Genomic DNA, 12744 nt, shown 5'->3' with positions numbered 1-12744 from the left:
GATTAAGGAGTTGGGCAAACCAAATTATGATCTCCCTATCTAGCTTGTTGAGGGGTCGGGCCGTCTGTTCAAGGCCGGCCGCTTCAGCTGAGGCGCGGGGGCCAGCCGCTTCTGCAGAGGTATGTTTGGCAGTTGCTTCAGCTGAGGCGCGGGGGCCGGCGGCCGCTTCTGCAGAGGTATGTTTGGCAGTTGCTTCAGCTGAGGCGCGGGGGCCGGCGGCCGCTTCTGCAGAGGTATGTTTGGCAGTTGCTTCAGCTGAGGCGCGGGGGCCGCCTGCCGCAGAGGTATGTTTGGCAGTTGCTTCAGCTGAGGCGCGGGGGCCGCCTGCCGCAGAGGTATGTTTGGCAGTTGCTTCAGCTGAGGCGCGGGGGCCGGCGGCCGCTTCTGCAGAGGTATGTTTGGCAGTTCCTTCCGCAGAGGCGCGGGGGCCGGTGGCCGCTTCCGCAGAGGTATGTTTGTCAGTTGCTTCAGCTGAGGCGCGGGGGCCGGCGGCCGCTTCCGCAGAGGTATGGTTGGCAGTTGCTTCAGCTGAGGCACGGGGGCCGGCCGCTTCTGCAGAGGCATGGTTGGCAGTTGCTTCAGCTGAGGCGCGGGGGCCGGCGGCCGCTTCTGCAGAAGTATGTTTGGCAGTTGCTTCTGCTGAGGCGCGGGGGCCAGCCGCTTCTGCAGAGGCATGGTTGGCAGTTGCTTCAGCTGAGGCGCGGGACGCTTCTGCAGAGGCATGGTTGGCAGTTGCTTCAGCTGAGGCGCGGGGGCCGGCGGACACGTCTACAGAGGCATGGTTGGCAGTTGCTTCAGCTGTGGCATTTGGACCCTGCGTCACACTTGCCAGGGTATTGTAGCCAGTAGCTTTAGCATTTGGACCAGACACCACACTTGCTTGGGATCCAGTTGGTTCAGGTCCAGTGTAGGCAGGATGCCCATAAGCATCACCTAGGAAACAAAGAAAACATTGTGGTAAAATGCCAGCCTTAAGCCATTGGAACTAGACTGTGATTTGACCTGAAGTAGTGTAAACCAAAACGCACCTTGAAGTGGAAAACACTTTATCCCTCCAATTAGCAGGCAACAAATCCAAGAAACACTACAAAACATTCAGACAGGTAAACATCAATATCCAGTGAACACTTTAAGACAAGGTAAACCAATCAGATGAATACATTGAAAAACTAACCTCAAAGAGAGTCCAAAAGTCACAGCCATTTTAGTGATCAAAACCACAACTGTATTCAGAACTAATACTAGACAGACACCCTGCCAGAATATCCCTGTTGCAATGTCTAACAGCTGTTTTGGTTGCACCTCATAAAGGAATCCCAGACCCTTCTTACCTGAATGGCTAATTATGTACAGGTGTCAACCAATGAACTTAATTTCAATTGGTTCAATTTCCCAATTGCAATTAGGTGCTCTTGATTTCATTCAGCTGGTGTGCACGCACTGGTGTGCTGGAGGGTGGAGTTTACATATCATGGACCAATCGACAGTTTTAACCATATTGGTGCGATGCATAGGGTGTTTGCCTTCCACACCATCAACCCGGGTTCGCTTACCTGCCCCACTGTTTGCTACACTGGTGTCAGAAGTGGGATGGTGGCCATAAGGCTGTCAGGGGTTAATAGGGTTAATCTTATTGGCGCGATGAATAGTGTGTTTGCCTTTCACCCTGGTTCGCTTCCCTACCCTGCCGTTGAGTGAATATTTTTCTAGTCTCACTGGTGCTACCAAATCAAATGTACAGATTACAGCAAAAATATTTAAGAGTGTGTGTGACCAAAATGGTTGAAAATTAGGTTGCAAATCATGTTTCAGTCTTACCTACCATCTAGTATATCTTTGTTCTACTAATGTACAACTAATGCAACCTCATACAAGCACTTGGGAGTATGGCTAGACGGTGCACTTTCCTTCTCTCAGCACATATCAAAACTGCAGGCTAAAGTTACATCTAGACTTGGTTTCCTCTGTCGTAATCACTCCTCTTTCACCCCAGCTGCCAAACTAACCTTGATTCAGATGACCATCCTACCCATGCTAGATTACGGAGACATAATTTATAGATTGGCAGGTAAGGGTGCTCTCGAGCGGCTAGATGTTCTTTACCATTTAGCCATCAGATTTGCCACCAATGCTCCTTATAGGACACATCACTGCACTCTATACTCCTCTGTAAACTGGTCATCTCTGTATATCCATCACAAGACCCACTGGTTGATGCTTATTTATAAAACCCTCTTAGGCCTCACTCACCCCGTATCTGATATATATATCTACTGCAGCCCTCATCCTCCACATAGAACACCCGTTCTGCCAGTCTGTTAAATGTCCCCAAAGCACACACATCCCTGGGTCGCTCATCTTTTCAGTTCGCTGCAGCTAGCGACTGGAATAGGCTGCAACAAACACTCAAACTGGACAGTTTTATCTCAATCTCTTCATTCAAAGACTATATCATGGACAATCTTACTGACAGTTGTGGCTGCTTTGTGTGATGTATTGTTGTCTCTACCTTCTTGCCCTTTGTGCTGTTGTCTGTGCCCAATAATGTTTGTACCATGTTTTGTGCTGCTACCTTGTTGTGTAGCTACCATGCCGTGTTGTCATATGTTGCTGTCTTGCTATGTTGTTGTTTTAGGTCTCTCTTTATGTAGTGATGTGTTGTCTCTCTTGTTGTGATGTGTGTTTTGTCCTATATTTATATTATATACATTTTTTATTTTTAATCTCAGGCCCCCATCCCCTCAGGAGGCCTTTTGCCTTTCGGTAGGCCGTCATTGTAAATAAGAATGTGTTCTTAACTGACTTGCCTAGTTAAATATAGGTTAAATAAAATAAAAAACATAGCATAGGGTCAGTGAGTGCTTCACTATTGGATACAACAACAGAACACCTCAGGGTTTGACTGGTTCCCAGTCCATTGCTCTATAACCACTAGGTAGTAATGCGGCCGATGTAGGTATAGTCCTAGGCCCTGTTGCAGCCCACGGCCCAGACCGCCAGGCTATTCCTGACTGCAGACGGACTAATGATGCCCAGAGCAGGCCAGGGGAGCCAGAGGAGCCAGGAGAGCCAGGGGAGCCAGAGGAGCCAGGAGAGCCAGAGGAGCCAGGGGGGCCAGAGGAGCCAGGGGAACCAGGGGAGCCAGGGGAGCCAGAGGAGCCAGGGGGGCCAGAGGAGCCAGCAGGAGAGCCAGGGGAGCCAGGAAAGCCAGGAGAGCCAGGGGGACCAGAGGAGCCAGAGGAGCCAGGAGAGCCAAGGGGACCAGGGGAGCCAGAGGAGCCAGGGGATCCAGAGGAGCCAGGAGAGCCAGAGGAGCCAGGGGGGCCAGAGGAGCCAGCAGGAGAGCCAGGGGAGCCAGGGGGACCAGGGGAGCCAGGAAAGCCAGGGGGACCAGGGAAGCCAGAGGAGCCAGGGGGACCAGGGGAGCCAGAGGAGCCAGGAGAGCCAGGAGAGCCAGGGGGACCAGAAAAGCCAGAGGAGCCAGAGGAGCCAGGAGAGCCAGGGGGAGCCAGGGGGACCAGGGGAGCCAGGGGAACCAGAGGAGCCAGGGCAGCCAGAGGTGCCAGGGGAACCAGGGGATCCATCCTGCTCTGGTGACACAATATAACTTGTGCAGCCGTCGTCTCAAGGAAAGACTGAGTTGTGTTGAGTTGTTGGGGTCTATGCATAAACATAACCTTTCTTGACGTAAGCATTTAGAAATATTTGCACTCTTCAGGGAGTGTATTGATTGAATTTATTCACATAGCTCATTATTATACGGAAGACAACCACCCATCAAGGACACTACATCAATGTTCAGAGATGGCATTTGATGCATCTGCTCCAATACAATTTTTTCACCTTAAGATTGCCATTTCTCCATCCTGTTTTGAGCACTCTGTTTTCCTTGTGTGTAGGCCTAGGTCTGTGTTGGTCAGTGGAAGTGGCCTCCGAGTGCCTCCTTATGGTCTGTTTGGGCTAAAGGTCATGCATGGATACACTATAACTAAATGCCCTGCACGGGACCCAGACCTGTCCCTGTCCCTGTTGACACCCATAAAACACTATACTGCCTGTGTGGGTGTCACTTCAAGCCTGTTTACATCTCCTTGCACAATTCCTTGAAAAAATACAAGATTTCCAACTAAACTGTCGCAAGCCTACTTTATATATTGGGTAATTTGTTTTGAGACAGACTAAGCGACTGAGAGGCCCTTTGACAGACAGAAACACACATCGTTTGAAAAAATAATGTTTTATAAGGGAGGATTTTTCCATACAGACAGACACATACCGTGTAGCCACTGCAGCGATGTGTTAAGAACACACTTGAATTAAGCCACGTTATGCCACAGGAGTCTAGAGTCATCCTGCTATGAAACATTGATGCTATTTTCCACTGTCATTAACAAGATGCTCCGGAGTCAGAGTCATGGCCTGTCATCGTATACAGCAGCTCCATACAGAGCAGCAGGGAGTCAGTTGTGTCTGTTTTCCCTATTTAAGATTATGTTAACTAGTGACATGAAAAGAGTCATCTGACTAATGACCATGTGAGACCGCATTGTGACATTTCAAAGTGACTCACTGAAGCAAGCGGCCCAGTCAGTCAGTCAGTCAGTCAGTCAGTCAGTCAACGTCTTAACCTGCTGACTCTGCAGTGCTCCTGACTGCAAACCCCTGCAGATAGATAAGCCAGTGTTAATGCTGCATCTTTACACTTATTTACAGTAAAACGGCTCAGGTTTACAATAAAACAGCTCAGGTTTACAGTAAAACAGCTCAGGTTCCAGCATGTAAACTAAAACCCCAGTCTACAGTACAAAAGACATACTGTGAAAGTTATCACTTTTCACTGCTGAGTTGGGATCTCACCATTTCCACACATTAATTTTCACAAATCCCCCCCCCCCCCATAAGAAAAGAAGATTACATTCAAACTCAATGTCAATTTTCAGCCATAAACTCAGGGTCGGCCCAGCCAATAAGCAATATAAGCGTCCACCTGTGGATGCTAGGGGGCCCCACAGCTGTTAGTTCGTTAGGAACTCAGTCGGGTCTCAACGTACTGCTGAGATTTAGAATAGTAGAATACACAAATTGCAATTTAAAAATTTGGTAGTGCATCAGCAGTTTTCCTCAATCACTGGCAGTTATGTCAGTCGCTGGCAGTCACTCAATCAGCCCATGTCAGCAAACATTTCTTTACATTGCTAGGTAAGTTAGTCTAGTCAGCTATCTAAACCTTGTAGTAATCATGGCCGAATTACCAACTGGGCGTTGTGGAGGGTCCCCAACCAAATCTCTCTTAGGGCCGCCAAAATGCTAGAACAGACCCTGCATATACTGAAGACTTCCTGTTATGGTGCATCAGTTGTTCCACTGGTGGAGAGTGATACAGTCCAGACTAGCTAGTAATGTCTATTACTGTCCAGTGTTTCTCAGGATGCAGGCTTATCTGGTGGTCACAGGGCTAGCCAGGATCTCCTATTCTGATCAGTTTTCCCCTAATGAAAATCCACATTTACTGCTTTTTATTGCATGGTCAAATATAAACTGTGTTCATAAAAAATGTATGATTGAGTTGGAGTAAAACAGTAGAAAATGTTGTATGGATTAATATAAATGACGCTGCCACGAGCACCAGAGATGTTGAGATGAGTGAGATGCAAGGCTTTCTCTCTCAAACAGCCACACACAGTATCTGCACATGTGCAAGGGTTGGCTTCACACTGTTACAGCGTGGTAGCCAGGGCACCAAAACAGCAGACAGGTTGAGCCTTGAGCTTCAATGCTCTTAGTTGTTGTGGAAATTGACCCACTATGCAGTTTACTTTCTGCATGTACGTGATATGAGTCTACCTTTAACTACTGTTTATAAATGTGTGTCTTTTCATTTCACAGCAGTGAACGTATTGTATTGTTAAAACAATAGTATTGTTATTCTTAAAGTATTGACCAGTAATGACTTTGAATGAACTTTTCCTGCTAAGGCCTCCTTGCTGCAACCCAAAATAAGGGAGGGTTTGACCGGTAGGGATATCCTTGTCTCATCGCGCACCAGCGACTTCAGTGGCGGGCCGGGTGCAGTGCACGCTAACCAAGGGTGCCAGGTGCACAGTGTTTCCTCCGACACATTGGTGCGGATGGCTTCCGGGTTGGATGCATGCTGTGTTAAGAAGCAGTGCGGTTGTGTATCGGAGGACGCATGACTTTCAACCTTCGTCTCTCCCGAGCCTGTACGGGAGTTGTACAATGAGACAAGATAGTAGCTACTAACAATTGGATACCACGAAATTGGGGAGAAAAAGGGGTAAAAATGTATTTTTATTTTTTTTAAACTAGCTCCAACTGGGAAAATCGTTCAAAATTATTTTATGGGTCATCCAACTCTGAATTCCAAGTTGGTATTTCGGGCTTCTTTCTAGAGCCCACAGGAAGGACCGCCGCGCCACCTTCCTGTTCAAGTGAGAACAGCACAATAAGGTGTCCAAAAATGTATTGTATGCTGCTCCATAAATTATGTAATATGCCAGGGAGATATGTATACGGTAGCTAAGAAAGTAGTACGAAGTAGTATTAAGCCCATGTGCCTCACCCTAATAGTTAACTCCCTTTTCACCTCAGAACTTTACCTACTGTTCTGACTTGGTGTGCACATTTAGCCTAGAGCCTGTTTTAGAGAAATGCAATCATCGATAATCGTAAGAGCTTTCCTTGTCTGCTTGTATGCCCCCCTTTATTTATCCTATGGTTCTGGCTTGGTGTACAGGGAGAACACTGTAAGAATGGCCCATGTTCTGAATTCTGTTACCGTACATTTCAAAGTGCTGAACAAATAGTTATATTGACTACGTCCTTCCTAGCTCGCTCATTAATGTCTTAATCGAAATTACAGATTGCCTCTAATCTGCTCGTCATCCATTTATGCCATAGTTTGTACATCTCAATTGTCAGTAGAAACCACATTTGTTTAAGCAAGTCAGCTATGTTTTTTTTAAAGGCAGTAAATGAGGCTGAATGAACTGTTTTTCTGCCAGACAGGGCTCCGCTGATAGCCGGGTGTAGCAGTGGTAAGGTGTTGGCTATCAGGCTGTTGGGGCCTTAACAGTTTGTAGGCACCGTTTGTCACCGTTATAGTGTATTGTTTAGTGTTGTGTAGTGGCTTTGCTGGCATGCATCTGAAACTTTTTTTTTTAGTTTGCCCCACCACTGATCACACTCATTAACCCAATCACATGTATTGATATAACATGAACCTAGTATTTTTATTTCAGACGAGTCAAGATATCTAACCTCAGGTAGGAACTGTTATGTCAGTGAGGCATGACTAGCAAACCGGCTTGTTTTTCCTGCACCCACACAATGCCTGATTATGTGGTGGTGAAATAAAGAAGTTTGTTTTAATGTTTGAGCCCTTCAGGTCCACATGAGCTGGATTAACACTTAGACTTTAGCCTGGATTGATCTAATCCCTCAGTCTTCCCAAATCATACTCCACTCAAACTGTCATAGTGTACTTTAAGACCATGCAATTGTCTCTAAACGAAATGAGAAAATAAATGGTAGTGGTATAATGTGTGTATGTGATATTAAGACATTTTTCATCTGGTCAAATAATTGCTGCATTCAGCAAGATGACACAATTCTGATTTGGTCATGTTCTTTTCACCCATCAACTTGTTTTGAATGAGTTGTGACAACTTCTCTTTCCAGTAGCATCTTATACTATATATAGTAGAGAATCTTAGCATTACATGTATGTTACTACTTCCGCATGACCATATGCATGTCATCCTACAGTGGCCATGTGGTTTGGGAGAAGAGTAGAGTTACCATGCTAGTGCATCGCTTGCTGTAGTAGAACTGAGTCCAAATGAATGGCTCTGCAACTGGGCCTCACCCTGAATGAGCTAGAATAACATATATTATAGACATATACTAACGTAAACAATAAACCGAACCTGAAAGACACGCCAAACTAAACATATTACAAGTGTTTTTCTCTCTTGAGTATAACCATTGTGTACTGTGCACATGAGAACATATTTATTCATCAACTGTCAGGAGAATTCTATACTCCTATTCATTTACCAATTCAATTATGTTACCCTCAGTCTGTTATATAAGGATTTGTAAGATACTGATAGAAACGAAAACAGACAGAGGCCCAGTCTACCAAAGTTAAATGTTTATTCATGGGAACGTTCTGAAGTCAAGAGTACAAATCAATTCATTTTATACTGACTTCTCACACCCACACATACACACAAACATACGCACACACATACACACAAACATACGCACACACATACACACAAACATACGAACACACATACACACAAACACACGCACACACATACACACAAACATACGTACACACATACACACAAACACACGCACACACATACACACAAACATACGCACACACATACACACAAACATACGCACACACATACACACAAACACACGCACACACGTACACACAAACACACGCACACACGTACACACAAACATACGCACACACGTACACACAAACATACGCACACACATGTCCTGCTACGCACACACGTGCACACAAACATACGCACACATGTACACACAAACATACACACACACATGTCCTGCTACGCACACACTGTCTGTCTCACTTCCCAGCCGACAGAGATAGCGACCCTGTCCTGCTACACACACTGTCTGTCTCACTTCCCAGCCGACAGAGATAGTGACCCTGTCCTGCTACACACACTGTCTGTCTCACTACCCAGCCGACAGAGATAGTGACCCTGTCCTGCTACACACACTGTCTGTCTCACTACCCAGCCGACAGAGATAGTGACCCTGTCCTGCTACACACACTGTCTGTCTCACTTCCCAGCCGACAGAGATAGTGACCCTGTCCTGCTACACACACTGTCTGTCTCACTTCCCAGCCGACAGAGATAGTGACTTTGTCCTTGATACGTACTCCCCGTTCTCTCCCAAATCTCTAGTCAGGTCGGCACCGAGCTCAGACAATCTGTTTATAATACCATAAAGACATATTGTTTTACCCTAATTCTGACTAGGACTACACATTTATTGATTATGATTTCATACATTCTAATCAATTCCATACAATCATATGTTTCAGGGCAGAATATTCTAATCATTCAATTAACAGACAATTTTCACCTATCAAATCCAACCTTAATGACTAAATAATACACACTGATACATCAATTGTATACAAGAATAATCCAGACCAATACTTTGCTTATCATATCCTGCCATATGTTACACCATCTATTGCAATTCCAACTATTGCCGAAACATTAACTACAAAAAACGACATGTCTATTTTTATTAATATCGTCAGTCAATCAAAATCAATCTCACAAAATCAATATGTGTATTTTCATTCCTTATCCATCAATGACAGTTATAGGCCTACATTAGGTATCCTAACACTTCCGGTTTAGGTTTTTATTACAATCTTCATAAAGAACAGTCTTATAAAGAATGTCCCAACAATCCTGAACCCAATCCAAGACAGTGAACGTTTGTCCTATTGCACTCTATTTTCCTACTGCATGGTGGTTAGTACTGTTAAGGAGGGGGTGAGTTCTCTCTCTCTGCCGGTAAGGAGGAAACAATATTATTTGAAGAGTTGATGCAGACCCTAAATTCTGTTTAAAAGTTATGCTGAATCTGCATTACAGATGTAGGATCTTCATTTGATAACCCTGTTGCAGGAGAACTTTGTAAAACGTGTAGTGTGTTTGAGGTTTAAAAAGCCTTCTGAAGTTTGTAATTTACACCTAGAAATATCAGACTTGATTTTCCCCTTACGAAACATTTTATCAACCCCAAAAATGTCCATTAATTATAATCTACATAATAATTCTCATTTCCTGTTGCTGCACAATTCTTTTCCTGCTGTAGCAAACTGTCTCAAATCAAGATCCTACATCTGTAGGTATAAGACAGAGAAAAAGATTGGGTGTACGGTTAACCAGTGTTTCACTCAATACCACACATGTTTGTTGTAGCCCCAGACAAACTCACCTGATTCAACTCATTGAGGGCTTGATCATTAGTTGATAAGTTGAATCAGGTGTGCTTGTCTGGGACTACAATAAAAATGTGTACTGTTGTGGGTGCTGGAGGACTGGAGTTGGGAAACACTGTGGTAGACCATCAATAGACTACAAGAAGACAGTACAGCCAACAATGACATTGACAGTTAAAGGTCAAATTAGTATTTTTCAGGATGTTACTCATTCTCCAATAAAAATTAAAAGTCCACAAATACATATAGTCAGCTGAAGAGGTGGGCTGATGGTGACTGGTCTGACTCCAGATTAGTGACACCATGGAACCACATCCTGGGTTCCAGGAAGTGAAGCACACTGTAGGGCAAAACCAGAGACAGGAAGAATGGCAGTCCAGTCACTGTGGAAACTGTGGGTGGAAACCAAGAATATTGCAGACATGAAGACACAATCTGAGCTGTGTGTGAGGCCTGTCTCAACCAGAAACTGTATGTGGGATCATAGAAAACAATGACCTAAGATGTTCGGCTACCTCAGACTAGTACAGTACATTCATGACGTTCACAATAACAGACCTGTTGTTTTTGCATTACAATATCGCACTTTTTCTGTCAAGATTTCCAGATTTCCTTGCGGAGGCTGAAGAACAACAAGATTCTAGACACTTTCCGTGTGGGCTAACTGAAAAATGGTGCCACCATTTTTATAGTTTTTCTCCAATCCAAAATCATAAATTAAACCGTTTTTCAAAGTAATACGTGACTAAACTTGAAGAACTTTTCAATCGTTTTACGTCTTGTTCCGAGTATAAACATTTATAAAAACGAATGTCTCAAATGATTTGTTTTTGGGTGCTGGTTCTGTCCCATACAAAGTCAAATTGAGCGCAGATAGTCATCTAAAGGCAAGAACTATGGCTCCTCTGTTTTACAGGTTTTCCACATGATTCATTGTATTATTCTTCTTGTGCTTTCTGTTTGTATTGCAACAGTAAAACCTTTGAGTGTTTTACATTGTGACATCTTCGGAGAGGGAACACCAAACATATAAAGTTGAAGTCTCATATACTGCACAATATATTTCTCTAGTTATTTACCCAAATAACTGTACGCCGACTTCGCACAAATAATCAGAACAGTGCAACTGTTATTCTACAGTCGACAACCAATGTTGTTCAACAGGCCATAGAATCCGATGTGTGCGACAGGGCTTGACCTTGAGTAAGAGCAGAGCTGGTATGCTGCTCACACTTGTCCTTAATCTCATTTCTCTCCAAACATAAATTGACAAGAAATTGCCTGTTGTTTGGAATATACTTAGTCTAGGTTAGGGCAAAGACCTCTATCTCAGACACATTGCCATTGACTTCATTCACTCTCTCCCACTTGCATAAAGAACTGAGTACAGACTCAAGGGCACGAGGCGATGTTCCCAGTAGGTCTCTTTAAGAGTTTCGGCAAGACGTTATCCCACTGATGTTCTAAGAACGTTCTAGGAACATTAAAACCTGACGTTAACTTCAGGACCTTAAAAGGACGTTCAGTACAGGTCCAGGTTTGGTCGCAGCATAACGTTATAATAAGATATTTTGATGTCCATTACAAAAGTTTATGAAAAGTTCTTATTTGGTTCTGATAGAACATTATCCGTAGATCATTTAATGACCACAAGGAGACGTTTCATGATGGCCAATGGGGCGTCGCATGATGGCCCCAAGAGAACATTCTTTGGAGGACCTTTGTCTAGTTCCCTGTAAGTTACCCGGTCGCCTAAAGTGGTCAGGACATTGTGTCATGGTCCCCTGAAGGTTTTTTCCAGTTCCTAGTTTGTCACCAAAAAAATAAAATTCCACTGGACCTTGACACAAAGTCCTAAGAACATCCAAAAAAACTCCTTAGGATGTCCCGGGACAAACCGGGAACTAGACAAAATCTCCAAGAGACCATGCCACAACGTCCTGACCACTTTAGGCGACCATTTCGTGACCTTTTGGGGACGTCCTAACTACCCATTTTTTTGTTGGAGGGTAAAGATGATAATAGCCTTTCCCTTGGTACAGTCCCACTGACCAGTTTGACACAATTAGTAACATAAATGTTATGTAAAGTAATATGATCTCCTGTCTTTCAGTATGTTACACTGTAGATACATGAATGTGTAAAAACTCTAACCACTACCCAAACACTTCTATAAACCTATGGGGGCTTATGGAGACATTATGAAGACATTATGTGGTTAATATGTCTCACCTGCGGTATGACACAGACTAACATATAGTATTCACTCACTCACACACACACACACACACACACACACACACACACACACACACACACACACACACACACACACACACACACACACACACACACACACACACACACACACACACACACAAACCGTTAATGACTACTTGGCCTGTACTGGGTTCTTCCACTGTATAACAGTTAGTGCAATACCACATTTACAGGCTTTAGGTCTACAGCGGGATCATCCCTCACTGTGAATCAGCCCGAACGAGACCACATCTGATCTTTGCCACCAACTATAAACACTCTTGTGCAGTTTTTTACGATAACGAAAGTTGATGGCTTAATTCAATATTCCATTAAAACACTACACAATCTGCATAATGCATGTATGATACAATGAGTTTAAATAATATTTCCAAACTAAATGACCACCGGGCCTAAGGTGCATTTTGTTGTACATGGGTTCCACTTCAATG

General features: G+C 44.2%; 1 long non-coding RNA gene across 1 annotated transcript; it reads right to left on the bottom strand.

Annotated features, from left to right (window-relative positions):
* Window positions 1–709: 709 nt before the first annotated feature.
* LOC139421897 (uncharacterized) lies at window positions 710–1283 on the bottom strand. Its single transcript, XR_011635684.1, has 3 exons — window positions 1175–1283; window positions 1029–1084; window positions 710–933 (listed from the first exon to the last, which is right to left on the bottom strand). It is a non-coding gene; the product is annotated as an uncharacterized lncRNA (long non-coding RNA).
* Between the last annotated feature and the right edge of the window lie 11461 nt (window positions 1284–12744).

The sequence above is a fragment of the Oncorhynchus clarkii genome, chromosome 12 (genome assembly GCF_045791955.1).
Source record: "Oncorhynchus clarkii lewisi isolate Uvic-CL-2024 chromosome 12, UVic_Ocla_1.0, whole genome shotgun sequence".
NCBI classification, from domain to species: domain Eukaryota; kingdom Metazoa; phylum Chordata; class Actinopteri; order Salmoniformes; family Salmonidae; genus Oncorhynchus; species Oncorhynchus clarkii.
This window is presented reverse-complemented; position numbering and strand designations above follow the sequence as displayed.